The sequence below is a fragment of the Chenopodium album genome, chromosome 8 (assembly GCF_948465745.1).
Source record: "Chenopodium album chromosome 8, dcCheAlbu1.1, whole genome shotgun sequence".
NCBI classification, from domain to species: domain Eukaryota; kingdom Viridiplantae; phylum Streptophyta; class Magnoliopsida; order Caryophyllales; family Amaranthaceae; genus Chenopodium; species Chenopodium album.
In genome coordinates this window covers 18,201,831-18,218,434 of record NC_137841.1, presented here as the reverse complement: position 1 = coordinate 18,218,434, position 16,604 = coordinate 18,201,831, and the positions used below count along the sequence as shown (strand labels likewise).

Below are 16,604 nucleotides of genomic sequence, written 5' to 3'. Positions count from 1 at the left end.
CCCTCTTTCTAAGATTTCCCTTTTCAAATAAGAATACCGCATTCACGAGTTTTAGACACACCTAGCCAAGTTCGAAGTTGCCTTTGCCCTAGACGTGAAAGATTGATAATTTATAAGGATTTTGTCCCGAATCCTTATTTCAATTATTTAACGTAGTTGTTTGATTTAATATTTTCCTTGAAGTTACTAATGTGTGTATTGTTTTGATAGAAAGAGATACGAGGCAACAAAGTAAGTTGTTTTATTGTTATATATCTTTAGAGAGCATGCTTGGATTATATTAATTCCTAGTATCATGTTAGGATGTTATTTATTGCTTTCTAGTATCATGCTTAGGTTGCTTCCTATTTCTTCTATTGTGTTAGTATCATATTAGGCCTAAAGCTTTGATCTTTATTGTTTTGTGACATGCTAGGGTTATTAATCTTGTTAGTATCATGCCTAGGATCTTGCTAATATTATTATGCTTTGATGATGATGATGATTGTTAATATATTGTTGCTTGATATTATATATTATTGTTATTGATTGATCACTCCCTCTCTTGCAAGATTAAAGGGAATTTGTATTTGTAATCACGTTGAATAAGACAATTTATAGTTTTATTTAGGCTAATATGATTTTAATTCAAGTGACCGTCAATAATAAATTTGTTTGTACATTAATATTCAACCAACATAGATTCAACAGGTTTAGGATTAATATATTCATTGTATGTTAGTTAGAAAGTGCACATGAATATGAGAAGAATAAAGTAGAGGCCTATTTTTAGGGCAGGTTCAACCTCTTTTATGTTGGATTTGTACCTTCATCCCCGAATATCCAGTCATGGTTACAATCCATTATGGAGTTAGCGATCTAATGGATCGTGAAGGGGTGTAACTTTTACCCTGTAAACGGTTTACAAGTTCCTAAAACTTCTTGGCGACTCTTTTACTCTAGCTTCCTTTCCTTTGAACGCCACCATGCTTTAGTGTATCATCACAGTGGGGCTCAAGTGTGAGATGCTTGAAATATTCCCTATAGTAATGATTTACTTAAACATATAGCTACACATATTGAAAATAAACTAACAAGGTCCTATCAAGACATGTACTCAGCTAAATGAGATTCTGCCATTTACATGTAATTATTACCTATATAAAAACAGGTCAAAACACACAAAAATAGGACACTCAGCATTATATATAGTATACATTAGTAATCATCAACAAAAATGTTAGTTAATACCTAATATGATTGAGGACAGACACAAATCTACTTTTATCTTTTGGTAATAATTTACTTAAACACATATTGAAAATAAACTGGTCCTATCAAGACATGTACTCAGCCAAAAGAGATTCTGCCATTTACAGGTAATTACCTATATAAAAATAGGTCAAAACACACAAAAACAGGACACTCAGCACAATATATAGTATACATTAGTAATTATTAAGAACAATATTTGTTAATACCTATTATGATTGAGAACAAACACAAATCTACTTTTATCTCTACATGAACTCAGTAAAAAAAGGTATGGACTATATAAGCACAGAATTAAATGTAGTTACAGGCAATCACCTATAGAATAATATTTTAAACCATACATACATTAAACACTGAGCATAATAAGTTATGCATATTAGTAATCATCAACATTTGGTTTTGTTAATACATAAAGAAACAGAAGACGGAAAACATAACAAGTATTGTTCATTGGTAATTACTTTCTTAATTACTTGTAATGACCTAAATAATTAAAAAAATTTAACAAAAGCTTACCATTAGAAGCAGAGTACATCCTCTCAAATGTGCAGGTGTGGTCTTGGACTTGAAAGATAATGGCATCAACCAAACTATCCAATACTAATTTTGCAAAATTCCAATGTCTTGTACAATCATCTTCAACAATTTCGGATATTTATGAATAGATAGGCTTTTACCTATTTAATTTCCTTAAGTGTTTCTTGGGTGATTTGTCATATGTTTATTTTATACATTTATAAATTTGTATTTTACAATTTTGTATTTCAGTCGTAAATTACATCAATATTAGTGTTTTACAAAAATAATTTTTTTTATATATATTTAGTTTACTAGATAATGTTTTCTTTTATTTATTTTGGAATGTAGGATTTATTCCATTTTTAAGCAGTATAATATTGAACAAAATCAGTGTACATATTTTGGCACCACATTTTGGTGGGAAAATTGATGCATTTTGGCACCACATTTATGCAATATATATACATAGCTACTTTACCACTTCAAAGCACCACGATTATTCATTGCAATCTCTTTGTCTTTTAATACTTCCACGATTTATCTTTCTCTTTATCATTTCAGTTTATTAAAAAATGACACCTAATCAAGATGCTGTCTTTGATCATTTGTTTAACAATATTCATTTTATTTTATTTATTTCGCATTTTCTTTAAACTATTAGGGAAAAAAAGGTTAGTGACATCTTGCTTTCTTGTGGGCAATTAACTACGGTTAGAATGATTTTTAACGATGAAGCTACGGTGTATCGTATGGATAATGGGATGTCATATGATGACAATATGGATGGTGGGACTCCTCCCGAAATACTTGGTGATGATGTCTCTCAAGCCATAGATTTCATCCAACTTCAGATATTTATGAAAAGGCTGATCATCAGTTGTGGTATAACACAAGCGGAGTCTTTGATAGTAGGTTAGCTAGAGTCTTAAAAATATTTTTCGTCTTGAGCTTAACTCTTACTACAGAGAGAATTATATGTTCAAAAAGATGTTGTTGAATGATAATGGAAAGCGTGTTCTTGAGGTTGCATAATTGCTAGATGATATGGTTTAAAATGAAGAAAAATGGACACCAACATCCTTCACCAAGCGTCCCTAAAAAGTGCCAAAGATTACTAAATTTTTTTATTTTGTTGATCTTACATGGGAGGATAAGATTATATGTATGCAACTAGTTAACTTTCAAAATTTTATGATTTTCATGTCCTTAGAGTTTATTAAACTTAATGTAATATTAGGAGTGAATAATAAAGTATTTTGCTGAGTTATTGGTGTTGACCTATATCAATATATGTTATTACTTATCTAAATGCATTATACAGTTCGAAAAGAAATGTTATTTGAGTGTTTAAAAAACAAGCAAAAAAATAAAATAAAAATTAACAAAGGCAATAAAATATTTTAGTGAAATAAGTTTTTATAAACATAAAATCAGTAATGACATTTATTTATTTTATTGTAATTAAAGGAGTCTAGGGCACTGTATATCATATAGTTTTTAGCAATATCTGAACTTATAATTTATTTTATATATTTATTTAAACCGTAATTATTATAAGGATATATAAAATGTAATCATCTGCATAATTATTCTTTTTGTTTCAATTATTTTAGCCAAGCTGAACCTTTGAGTTAGTCAATTCTTGACATAAATTATAGGAGACAATATATTACTCCATATCATATAAGATACGTAAATTAAATATAGTAAAACAGTAATGTATATAAATTGATTGACTATAAAAACCATGAAAAAGCATTTTCCGTTCATTTTTGCCTATTTTTAGGATTATCAGAAATGTTTTTTTTGGATTATTCCATTAATAAATCTAACATATTGTTTAGGAAATCAATCTTCTTAATATTTTTTTTTAGGCAATTAATCTTCTTAATTGATAGCATTGGTTTAGTGAAAAAAAAAAAATTTAACAGCGATTTATGCATTACAGAAAAAAAAAACACTATTACAAAAATTAGCAAAGAGACCCGTCCAAATATGCCTAAAAGACCGCACCTGAACGGGTCTCTATCTCAGGGGTCTGTTTGATAAACAAACCTCGTCATGAGAGGGGGTCTGTTTGGAAAGTTTAAGAGACCCGCTATTAAAGATAGGGGGTCTGTTATGTGAGGTATTGAGTGAATATTTTATCAAGGAAAAGAGACTCGTTATTTGAAATATTAGGTGATCTTTTAAGTTGTATCTAACAGATCACTTATGTTTTACAATGGGTCTCATTGTTCCTTTTTCTTTTTTAAAAATTATATATATATATATATATATATATATATATATATATATATATATATATATATATAATGTTCATTTTCATTTTGTTTTTATTTTAATGTTAATTTTTTTTTTTTTGAAAGAAATGTTAATTTTTATTTTGGTTGGATAGGAATTTGAATTTGAATTTTGAATTTGTATACTCTATTCCAATGGAAAAAAATAGTGAATTCAAACTAAAAATATTTCATAGCATAACTAATGTTATACAAACAAAATCAACTCCTAGGAATTCCATAAAAAATTGATTAAACTTATTGTAAATTACACTTATAATTACAATTAATAGTATAGCGAGCCTGCTTGAGTACTCCATATTCACTCTCCTTCATTTGAGGCATTCTTGAATTAGATTTGGCATTATAAAACCAAAGAATTAATCATAGTAACTATACACTGTAAAATATTAAATAGAATACTTAATTAAAATAAAAATTAATAAGAAAACCAAGTTAATAAAACGGAAAATACATTAGCGGAGTAAGATCATGTGAAGAAAGTTAGGTGAAATATTGGAATAAAACTGACCTCCTTGTTTGCTTAAACACCGCAATACTGATGAGTGTCATTTATGGCACTCATTTGTTCTCTTTTAGGGTGATTTTAGATTGCTTTTATAGCTATTTTCTTTCCTTTTTCCTTAGTTTTGTTGTTTATTTCTTTTATTTGCACTTTACTTAGTTGATTTTCCATTTTTATGCTTTTCTTGGTTTTTCTTGTCTTTTTCCCTTTTATTTGTTTGTTTTCATTCATTTTTTAGGTTAAGATCGTTCTCCAAGGATTCCCGAGGTTTCTTCCGCGTTTTGCATTGATTAGGATGCCTAATGTTCTCCATTTGAAGCTCAAGTTTGGAGATGTGCAAGTTCCAATTGACTTTAGGCCGTGCATTCAAGTCGTGGGGGCACGAATTCTCGTATTGACCCACTGTCGAGGTCTTTTTGGGTCTAAGCTACCATGCTCCTTGTTCATTAAGCACACCAAGTGGAGCACACGAGGAGCATCAAAATGAGAGGGAAGGAGGCTGCCATGTTCCTAGGCGCGGGCGCGCGCGACTAGGCGCGGCCGCATATCTTGCTCCCCTTGTTTCGTACCCATTTTTGTGCGACTGCGCATCTTCTTGAAGAAGTACACGCCTGTGCGGGTCTATTTTGGACGATCTAACTAACTTCTCTTTGTAAGTTTTACTATACATTGACTTTTCTTCTATTTTTAGAGAGAGGAGGTAATTAGAGAATCAATTGGTAGAAATTTAGGTTTTGATTTTCTTAGAGAGAGAAACGCATGTTCTTAGATTTTTAGACAGAGAAATTGATGATAGATGATTGATGATTCTAAGCACAATTTCCTTTGATTTCACCAAAGTTTGTAAAGGTTTCTTTTACTTTAATGCAATCTTTAGTTTTTGATCTCAATTGTTTGTTGATTGTTCAAATTAGTTGATTGTATTTAGGTTTGATTGAAATGATGATGATGAATTTGTTGATTAGCTTAGTTTTGATTTTGATTTCTTCCATGAATTGTGAGTAGTTTACTTGCTAGGGATGTGGTGAAGCATGTTTGAGTGATGGATCATAGCTAATTGGGAGTTTTTGATTGATTTAGCATTGTGATTAAATTGGTTGATTGATTGTGTGCATATGTGTAATTAGTTAAAGAGTAGCTAATTTTAATTGTCATGCTAGATTTCATTGTGTGCCTACATTGATTCGTACCATTGATTTTTAGTTCCCATTTATCAATTGAGCTTGGTTTGTGACGATCCTAGTAGAGTCTTTTGTAGTTGGCGCTAGTTAGACCCCTAGGAGATAGCTTGTTGAGCTCTTTTGATTGCATTATCTATCTTTCCTTGCAATACTCGAATTGATCAATCCCCAACCCGATTAGTGTGTGTCTAATGCAAGAATATGTGGATCCTAAATCCCTAGTGTTTGATATATTGATTAACTTTGTGTTTGCTTTGTTTGTTTAATTGAACTTAGACTACCTACATTCCTTTTTACGCTTCGAGATAGCTTGACTTTGGCAATAGTTAACTTCCCCCCATTCCTTTAGGTTCGACCATTGACTTGCCTCTATACTTGTATTTAGGTTTGTTAAGTGTTTCAATTTTAGTTTTGACCATGGGAGGATGAGTCAACGACCTAGTCTCAACCCGCGTCAAAAATGGCGTCGTTGTCGGGGAATGGCGTATTTGTTTGCTATTGTTATAGAGTCTATTTCATTTTTTTTCAAAAATAAAAAAAAGATTTTTGTCTTTTAGGCTACATTTGTAGTCGTGCTATTAATATTTTCTTTGAGTTTTTTGTATGCGTAGGGCAAGAGAACGAACTCTAGTGCCATTTGATCCTTGAGAGAACCATAACAAGGATAAGGGTTACTAATCGTTCTTCAATTCCAAGCTCTCCAAGATAGGAAATTCATCAAGAAAGAGAAGAAGAGGATCGAGGAAGCATGGGAGCTAATCCAAGAGTTGCTTTAAAGGAGTTGGGAACTCCCGGTGCTTATAGATTCGAGAGTGGCATTGCTCCACCAACAACACCCACCAATGACTTAGAGATAAGGCCGGCAATGATAACAATGATTGAACGAAGGCAATTTAGTGGTGCCAAGAACGAAAGCCCACTAAATCATCTCAAAGAGTTTGAGAAGTATTGTAACAGAATCAAGGTCAGTGGGGTTTCTCAAGAATTCAAAAGGCTCAAGCTATTTCTGTTCTCTCTAATCGGAAGATCTTTGGAGTGGCTAGAAAAGGAAGTGAAGCCTAGTACCTTGAAAGCTTGGGATGAGGTCACTAAAGAGTTTCTTTCTCATTTTTACCCTCAAAAGAAGACCGCCGAGGAAAGAACTCTAATCCAAAGTTTCAAGCAAAATCCTGGTGAGAGTTTGTATGAGGCTTGGGAAAGATACAAGGAGTATCAACGAGAATGCCCTCACCATGGAATCCCGACCTACCAAATCATAAAATTTTCTATAGAGGATTGAGTCCTCAAGGGAAGTCATGTCTTGATGCCGGAGGCGGAGGCTTGATGATGAACAAGACCAAGGAAGAGGTTATAAATATAATTGAGGATGCAGTTCGTCACTACATGGATTTGCAAGAGGGAGAGAGAGAGTCTACAAGCAAGAGTAGCTCAATGATCCATTCAGTTGATCATCTCAATGCAATTTGTAACTTTTCTTCCCAAATCTCAAACTTGGGGAAGGAGATGACATTGATCAAGGTCAAGTTAGAGAGCGCCTCTTTGATTGCACCAAGTCTTCCCTCCCACATTAGGGGGAGAGGTACATCTTCCAACTCTACTCCTCCTTTTACTTCAAGTAATATGCCAAGTGGTTGTGTCTTTTGTGATGTTTGTGGGTCTTATTACCATGACTCCTCTAGTTGTCCACATGCTTTTGAAAATTGTGATGATGTTGAAAACAATGATTGTGAGCAAGTGAACTTTGTTTCTAACAATAACAATGGAAAAATATTTGATGGTCCAAGGAATTTTGGGACTAGGAATGCTCACCAACAAGCTGGTTTTGATAACTATAACAATGGTGGTTATAAGAACCAAGGAAATCAAGGTTTTCGAGGTAACTATAACAATCAAGGTTATTGTAACCAAAACCAAGGCCTTGAAAATTGTGATGATGTTGAAAACAATGATTGTGAGCAAGTGAACTTTGTTTCTAACAATAACAATGGAAAAATATTTGATGGTCCAAGGAATTTTGGGACTAGGAATGCTCACCAACAAGCTGGTTTTGATAACTATAACAATGGTGGTTATAAGAACCAAGGAAATCAAGGTTTTCGAGGTAACTATAACAATCAAGGTTATTGTAACCAAAACCAAGGCCAAGGATATGGAAATCAAGGCCAATATCATGGATTTGGTGGCCAAAACAAAAATTTTTGAAACAATCAAGGCCGAGGTAATTGGAACAATCAAAATAGGGGCATTTTTTAAACAACAACCAAAGGGAATCCCCACCCGAATTTGCTTAAAGACCTCAAGGCATTGGTGATAATTCCTATGCTCAACCCCCATCTTCCAAGACTACCTTAGAGGAGATCATTGAAAATCAAACAAAGATTTTGAACACTTACATGGCGGTAAGTGATAAGAAGTTTAATGAAATGATGACACATAACAAGATGCTTGAGACCAAAATAACTCAACTAGACAATACCTTGAAAGATTGTGCTAGCCCTTCTTCATTACCCTCTCAAGGAGTTGATCCTATGAAACCCGTTTATTCCATCACCACAAGGAGTGAGAGAGTGATTTAAGAGAGAGTTTCTAGGATGAGTGAGGAGGATGATAAGAGGAGTAACTCGAGTGAGGAAAATGAGAACAAGGTGTTAAGCATTGTGAGCAAGGAGGAAGTTCAAGAGAAAAATATGAGTGATGAGTCTAGCAAGATGAGTGTGAGTTCTAATGAGAAGAGTGTTGAGAAAGAGAAAAAGCAAGATGAGAATTTTAAACTGAGACTTCCCTATTTCCAAAATTTCAATAGGTACAAGTTGGATGAACAATTTAGGAAATTTATCGAGATGCTTAGGAAAATCCATCTTTCTATTCCTTTCACCGATGTTTTGGGAGAAATGCCTAACTATTCTAAATTTCTTAAGGAAATTTTGTGCGGTAAGAGTGATTGCAATGTGGTTGAATTGGTGAGTTTGGGGGAGTGTTGTAGTGCCTTTATCCATAATGATTTACCCCCAAAGATGAAAGATATCGGAAATTTCTCCATTACTTGTAATATTAATGGGAAATTGTTTCAAAATGCTTTTTGTGATCTTGGAGCTAGTGTTAGCATCATGCCTTACTCCGTTTTCAAGAAATTTAAGTTAGGTGAGATCCTTTTAACCAACATGACCCTTCAATTGGTCGACCATTCTATTAAGTTCCCAAAGGGTAGAATTGAGGATGTGCCCCTCAAGATAGGAGAATTCACTATTCCCGTAGATTTCATTGTGCTAGAGATTGTGAAAGATGACAACATTCCTATCATCTTAGGTAGGCCATTCTTAGGAACTTCGGGTGCTTTAATAGATGTGAAAGGTGGCATGATTTCCTTGTGTGTTAGTAATAGTAAGGCAAGTTTTAAGCTCAAGTTGATGCATGAGTCTCTATCTTATGTGCAAGGAATTATGTGCATAAACTCATTGTCTTCAAATGCTAATGATTCCATGTTTCTGTCTTCTACTAATGATATTTTTGTAGCTTGTGATGATGTTCCTAAAAGTGTTGAAATCAAGGTTGTTAGTGAAGAAGACAAGGATCCCTCGAAGCTTGTGGATGAGTTTAAAATGCCTTCTTGGTTGGAACTTTCTTTAAAGGAAGATGAAAATAGCTTTTCAAGTGGTGAACATGAGGATCTCAAAGATCCAAGGAAAAAGAAATCAAGGAAGATAAAGTGAGTTTCCAAGAGATACAAGAAGAAGTTGAAGTCTAAAGAGTTTGATTCGGTGTCTCTGATTCAAGATGACATGGTTCATGATATGATTTTACACAAGCTTTGCAATGATTTTATCCTCTCCACCACTTTGGATAAGGTGGTGCTCTTTGACCCTCCGTGATTTGGAGGAAGGGTCGAGCATAAGACCTTAAGCAAGCGCTTCCCGGGAGGCAACCCGGATTTCTAACCCTTTTCTTTTGATTTCTGTTTTTCTTAATTTTAATTTCTTTCTTTTGTTTTTCTTTTCTTTCACTTGTTTTTTTATTTGGACTGACATGTCAAATTCATTGGATATGGATAATTTCGAGAAAGAATGAGCAATGAAAGGTTTCGTGTTTTTGATGAAAATATATTCGATTTTATCGAATTTTAAGGTAAAAGGGTAAGGTAATGTAGTGAGGTAAGTTAGGGAAAGTTGTGTTAAAATTTGAAATAAATTTGAACTTGGTGGGTTCATTGTGGTGCTCTCATTATTAGTGGATGTTGAATCCACTGTAATCGTGTTTTGAAACTACCATACTTGGTGGGTTCAATAATCCCGGGATGATATTGGACAATGAGCCCTCAGTAGAACGCACCGAGAAAAAATTTCATGAAGGAAGCCAAGCAGAGGCGAGGGCGCACCAGGGGTCCGCGCGGCCGCTCGCGACACTAGCGCGGCTGTGCAGCCAGGATGTGCGGCCGCGCACCCAGCCAAGCAGAGCCTTTGTTTTTCTTTATTTCTCTTTTCTTTCCCTCATTTCCCCTTCACCCTTAACCTAGCACGCACTATCCCTTTCTCACTTAAGAACACCAAAAACCCTAGCTTTTGTTCATCAAATTTGCATCTTCAATCATCAAAAATCCATCACAACTTATCAAATTCCTTCTACAAAATCATCCTTAATAACAAAAATCATACTACTTTCTTCAATTATCAACCTCCAATCTCTCTCCTCCATTGAAGACCAATTTGGGGTTTTTCTACTAGGTGGGAATTGGTGGCTAGTTCTTGATCAATCTTGCTTCAAGTGTGGTATAATCTTCTTGTTTGACTCTATTTTACATAATTGTATCATATTGTTGCAAGATTTTGATAGTTCATGTTAGTGAATAGTAGTAGAATGTGTTTTGTTGATTTTGATGATTGAATATGATTTTTTGTTGATTATTTGTGATTGTTGTTGATTAATTTTGCTTAACATTGTATTGTTGAATGTTTGTGTAGCAAAATCGGTTAATTTGGTGGTGATTGCAATAAGTTCACTAGTACATAATAGAGTTTATGTAACACGTTTTGGTAACACTTTTTAAAATGCAAAATTATTAGATTTATAAGTAACACTTTGGTAACATTTTTGTAGAGTGTAACACTTAATGTAACACTTTTACCATGTGTAACAGTATAAAGTACCACTTTTATAGGTAACACTTTATGGTAACACTTTTAAAATAGGTAACAACTTATGCTAACAAAGTAACACTAATTGGTGTTACCTTTATTTTTGTGGAAAAAAAAATCTTTGCAATTAAAAAAAAGTAAGGGTTAATCCTTTAATCAATTCATTAAAAAAGACAATGAACCGCAAAGGAAAAAGAAAATAATTTCGGTTAAATTTAAACTGCCATATGACTTAAGAAAACAAAAAAAAAAAGGAAAATTTTAATTTCCTCATTCGCTCCCAACAAACCTAGCAACGATTGATTGATAATCTCTAATTTCATCGGAAAATCAGTCATATTACCCAATTTCTTTGGAAATTTTTAGCAGAAATTCAATCGTCCTCGCGCAATTTCATCTGATATCAGTCGTCTTGGGCAATTTAATTGTGATCTTGGGTTTTCTTCGAATTCACGATTCTAATTTCAGGCAATTTCTTATTTTTGGTGTATGTTTTTTATTTTTTTTATTGTATATATTGAGAACGATGATTGGCTTTGTGTTTGCTTTTGTTTGATTTAATTTTTATGGAAGTTCTTATTCGGTATTTGAGTTTGATTTATTGATTTGAATTTCTTATGTGTATTATTGGCTTTGTGTTTATAGTGATGATTTATTCAGTTTGTCGTATGAGGTCTTTATGATAATTGAATTCTTGTTTCCTTTTAGTTTTTTGTTTTTCACTCACAAGGAAATTAAATTACGCAAGTCTTCAATTGGTAAGAAAATTGTATACTTTAATATAATCTTCACTTGGTTTGTTATAGCTTGAAATTGAGGTGTATGAAAAAGAATTCCATGTTGTGTTTGTCTGCTTTGGTACTAGGTTATTGCATATCATTAATTGGCAAGAGGTATAAATTTTATGCTTTAGAAATAAAGGAAAGCTTATGCAGGTTTGCTTTGCTCTTATATCCACAACGGGCTTATTGATTTCCTCTTTAGGGTCTCGTAATCTCGTTTCAACGTATTTGTGTTTTTGACAGATTAATAAACAGTGTTAACTACTGTCACTCACTAAGGCTTTTTCATGTAGCTAGTGTATGCAGAACTTCTGATCCTGTTTATGTTATTATTCTTCCAAATTCTAATAGTTAATACATCATAGTATGTGGTAATGTTATAATGGGTGATAAGTCCATTTTTTCTTCTTCTAAAGTCCCTAGGTTCTACTATAGACATAATTTCAATGCACTTTTATCTTTGTATTGCGTGATTATAGAGGATCGGACTTTAGTATTAGAAAGATTAATTTGCCTCATGTATATGATTCAAAGCCTTTTTTTCATGATATTAGCTTATAGATTTGAGTATAAGCTGATCAGACTAATAGCTGACCAGACTTAAGTATATGAGGATTTGCATTGCATTGCTTTTTTTTTTTATCTATCTGTGCTCAATTAATTAAATTTGCAGCCAGTCTTTTTATGGTCAGGTATTTGAATTTGCAGATAAAAGAGGTGCTTAGGTATTTGAATTTGCAGATAAGAGGTGCTCTGGTATTTGAATTTTCAGTCAGTCTTTTCCTATCTATTCCTACCAGTGCATTGTAATGCTCTTCTCTACTTTATTGCTCATTTCTGGCAAATAATTTCTCAGGGTTCATCTGGATGGATTTAGTTGCCACCAATTGCATACATTCGTTAGCGTTTCCCAATCTTGTTAACATTAGTCGCCTTCATCCGTTTTCATTGTGATTTTGGTCTTGCTACTATGTGTATTATGAGATTAACCCATATATATCAGCTTGTTTTCATTTAAAATTGACCCATGTATACTGAGATTGACCCATCAAAATAAATGTCTCAAAATAAAGTACAATCTGTAAGGCGCAACATTAGTGATTTGAAGAAGGAAAATACAATAACAAATGTTTATTACCAAGCCAAAAAGAGGAAAATAACCTCAAGTCCAGCTTTTGTCACAAATTCTCGAACCTCATTGTTTCTTTCTTCATTAACATATCAATACAAAAATGCAGTAAGCTATCAAATGCTCATATTACTCCCCTCTGCATTTGAGTAAAAGAAGCTCATTACTTCACTGCATAACTCTAATTATAACGAGTATTTGGAAAACATTAGCTAAAACCTAGTTCTGCTATAGATTATGAGGATGATATAGCCTAATATTACTCGGATTCATAGCGTTTTTTACATGCATGAAAGATAGTTAATCTGTTTGCTGTTAGGGGTCTGATACTCTAATTATCTTTCAATTTTTTTTCTCACCAATAATGTTCATTAAATCTGTCTTGTGTGTTCTTTGTAGGAAGCAAGGTCGAGGTGGCAAATTATGAGAAACAGAGATAAACAAGGATAGAAGAAAATAGAATAAGAATGAAGAATTTAGAGGTTACATCCATGGCTTATGAAATGAAACAATCGATGAACGGATCAAAACAAACTTAAAAAATATGAGAAAGTGACTAAAGATACTAACGAGTATATACCTGATGAAGAGGGTGAACTGATAACGTAGCTAATGTCACTTACTGTTACTGTCATTTTGCTGATGCTGTCACTTACTGTTATTGTTGTTTTGATGCTGCTACTGCTGATTTACTGCTGCTACTACTGTTCTACTGCTGCTACAACTGTTTTTTGCTACTGTTACTGCTATTTTATGCTGCTACTACTGTTGTCTGTTGATGACTCTTGCTACTGATACTTGTTACCACTGTTGTCTGCGTGCTACTACTGATGGATGCTACATATTGTTGTGTGTTGGTAGCTTCTGTTGCTGCTGCTGCCCTTCTCCTAGCTTTCTGCTGCTATCTGTTGCTAGCGTGCTGATTATTTTTTAAAATTTGGAAGTTTTTTTTAATTTCTCACTTTTTTTTAGCTAAAGATCGAAGTTGATTTTCTTTTTGTTTGGAAGTTTCAATTGGTGTTTATGGTTTTTTTTAAAAGAATTATTAAAGTATTTCGATCCAAATGTTATCCATCATATATGTTAATTTCTCATTTATAGTTTTTAATTTCTCATTTATGGATTTATATTTAAAAAAAATTAAATAAAAAAAAAAAATAATAATAATAATAATAATAAGAAATGTTACTATTAATAAATAAGGTGTTAAAATAGTTTGCAAAAAGTGATACATAATGTCGAATAAAGTGCTACTACATGTCAAGAAGTGGTTAAAAAATGTTACCTAATAATCAACAAAGTGTTACATTAGTTTGAAAAGTGATACATAATGTCGGATAAAGTGATACTATGTGATTGAAATATGTTACTAAAGATAAGTAAGTATTACATAAGAAATAAAAAGTAACACTTTCAAAATGATACTAATAATGTAAAAAGTGTTACATCAGAGGTTTTATAGTATCATTATTGAAAATGTTACCATACGTTACCTAAAGTGTTACATAAGACCTTAGGGAACATGGGCTGGAGTATCACCCAGTAAAGTGTTACCTATTGTCTATAATAACACTTTTACCACATTATGTAACAGTTTTTGGGTGTTACTTAAGGTTGGTTTTGTACTAGTGGTTGGAAACTTGGGTTTTTGGTAGTGAATTGTTGCTTGTGTTATTGGTGTCATTGTTCAAGGAGTTGTGAATTTGGTGTTTGAAAGTGTTTTGTGGTGCTATTGTGGTGTTTGTGGAGTTGGTTAATTGGATTTTGAATTTGTTTATTTGGAGGAATCACCATGTCAAAATATATTCAAAACCTTACCTCCAAAAAGCGAAAAACCACCATCACCATTGAAAAACCCTCCTCAAACCCATATACTTCTCAAACACAAAAGCCTACTCCTCTACCCAAAAAACAATTTCGTGACCCAATACACAAAGACCGATATGCAAAGCTCAAAAGAAACCATTCCCTCAAACCTTCTCGTCACCAGTTTCAACCGGATATGGTTAAATTGGGAATTGGTTAGATTTAAGGGAGTTGTTCAGTAATCTTCGAATGAGCACCTTCATGAGCACTTGCTACGACACTTACTTGGAGCCAACCTTAGAGCTCTTGGCTACGGTTAGATGTGACGCGGTAGAAGATGGCAACCACCGGGTCACTTTTCAACTCTTTTAACATTCACCAAGATCTTTGAAAGGAATGGTATCCTCCGAACAAGTGTATTATTCTGTTAGTGGGTTCATAATTATTAGAAAGCTAATATATTCAGCAAGGTCAAGTGATCGAAATGCCTAAGTGGAGGTTGCTTCCGATCAGTAATATTAATATTACAGCTTAATCTTGACTGAACCCTTCGAGTCACACCTAAGCAATTGACAAACCGACTCGACAAATTTATTCGGAAGAAATTAATGAGTCACCCGAGTATTAAATATTTAGACGTCGGAAATTCGAGCTTAGAGCGTCGAAATCGAGCGTCAGAAGTCGAGTCAAAAATAGTAAATGACGAGACGCGCAAATAATAATAAATCGACAATATTCCTAAATTACTCTAGCATTAGAATGCCCCAAGCATCCTAGTGCTATGGGCATAATGTGCTAGCATAGGTGGCTAGCATGCGCACCATGGCGAGCCAAGGTTGGCTGGCTGGTGCGTGCTAGCGCACCATGGCTAGCAATAGCCGCAGCCGCAGCACCCAAAGGGTAGCAGCTGCTAGCAGCCCACACATGGTGTGCGCGGCATGCTAGTAGCAGCCAGCACTTGGAGTGCGTGGCTTGCTAGCTGCTGCAGCAGCCCGCAACTCCAAGTGCAAGGCTGGGCCGTGGTGGGCTTATGCGCGGGTAGCTTGGGCCGAGCTTATGGGAGGCATGTGGGGTCAGGGACATGTGGCACAAGGAGAGTATGGAGTAGGGAGCAAGTATGGTCCCCTACTCTCCAAGTGGTCCACACTTCCCTTTACATGTATTAATGACACTTGTAGATTTATTATTAGTTTGCTTATTTATTTTATTTTAACTTTAAAATAAATTGTGGAATTTCATGATATCTCATTGATGGGATAGAAATTCTCACTCTCACCATACCCTATAAATACCCAACTTGGGTTTTTGGGAATGGTGCTTGAGTAGGAGTTCAATAGAGCATTGCATTTGCAAAAACTCTTAAACTAATATAATACTCGGGTCTTGGTCGGACCTCACTAACCTCGAGGTAACGGACCTAAAAGTCGGTAGTTGTTTTTGCGGGTGGATCTCCGTCTGAGGCTCTTGTGTTTTCGGGGCTAAGCTTTCAAGTAACAACCCAATTTGTCGGGCGAAGCACGCGACAAAGGTATATTTCATATTTTGCCCTTTTGTGTTTATTTTATGCATTAGTGATATTATTTATTGCGAGAGTGATCCTTGGCTCGGGTTTTTTCCGCGGTGAGTGGGACTCACCAAACCCCAACAACAGTATCGGAGCCCGCTCGTTTATTTTTAATTATCATTTTTTTCAAAGTATTTTTATTGCTTAATTTTTCTGGTTATAAGTTGCTAATTAGATTATTAGTAGCTCGTTTTATCCATTTTAACCTCGTATTAGAGCTGACTTCAGCTCCCAAACCCATATTTCGACCTAAAAATAGTGAATTTTGGGTGGAAAAGGCGTTTTGGAAATGGTTTTACCCTTTTTGGTCTCGATTTTTAGCCAAAAAACGACTAGAAATGCATTTTTCGAGGGGTTTTTCGTTTTTACGAAAAATTTTAAGCCTTTCTAACCTTGAAAATTAATTGCATATTTATGGTGGTTATTTAATTA

At 34.0% G+C, this 16,604-nt stretch overlaps 1 long non-coding RNA gene and 1 pseudogene across 2 annotated transcripts; one reads left to right on the top strand and one right to left on the bottom strand.

The window, feature by feature from the left end:
• Positions 1-6,908: 6,908 nt before the first annotated feature.
• On the bottom strand, positions 6,909-7,001 carry LOC145557025 (small nucleolar RNA R71; annotated as a pseudogene).
• A 4,109-nt stretch (positions 7,002-11,110) lies between these two features.
• Positions 11,111-13,597, top strand: LOC145555869 (uncharacterized). 2 transcript variants are annotated; one of them, XR_014091606.1, is made up of 3 exons: positions 11,111-11,378; positions 12,382-12,479; positions 13,202-13,597. It is a non-coding gene; the product is annotated as an uncharacterized LOC145555869 (long non-coding RNA). The 2 variants fall into 2 exon arrangements; XR_014091605.1 differs by having other exon boundaries at positions 12,382-13,597.
• The last annotated feature ends 3,007 nt before the right edge of the window (positions 13,598-16,604 follow it).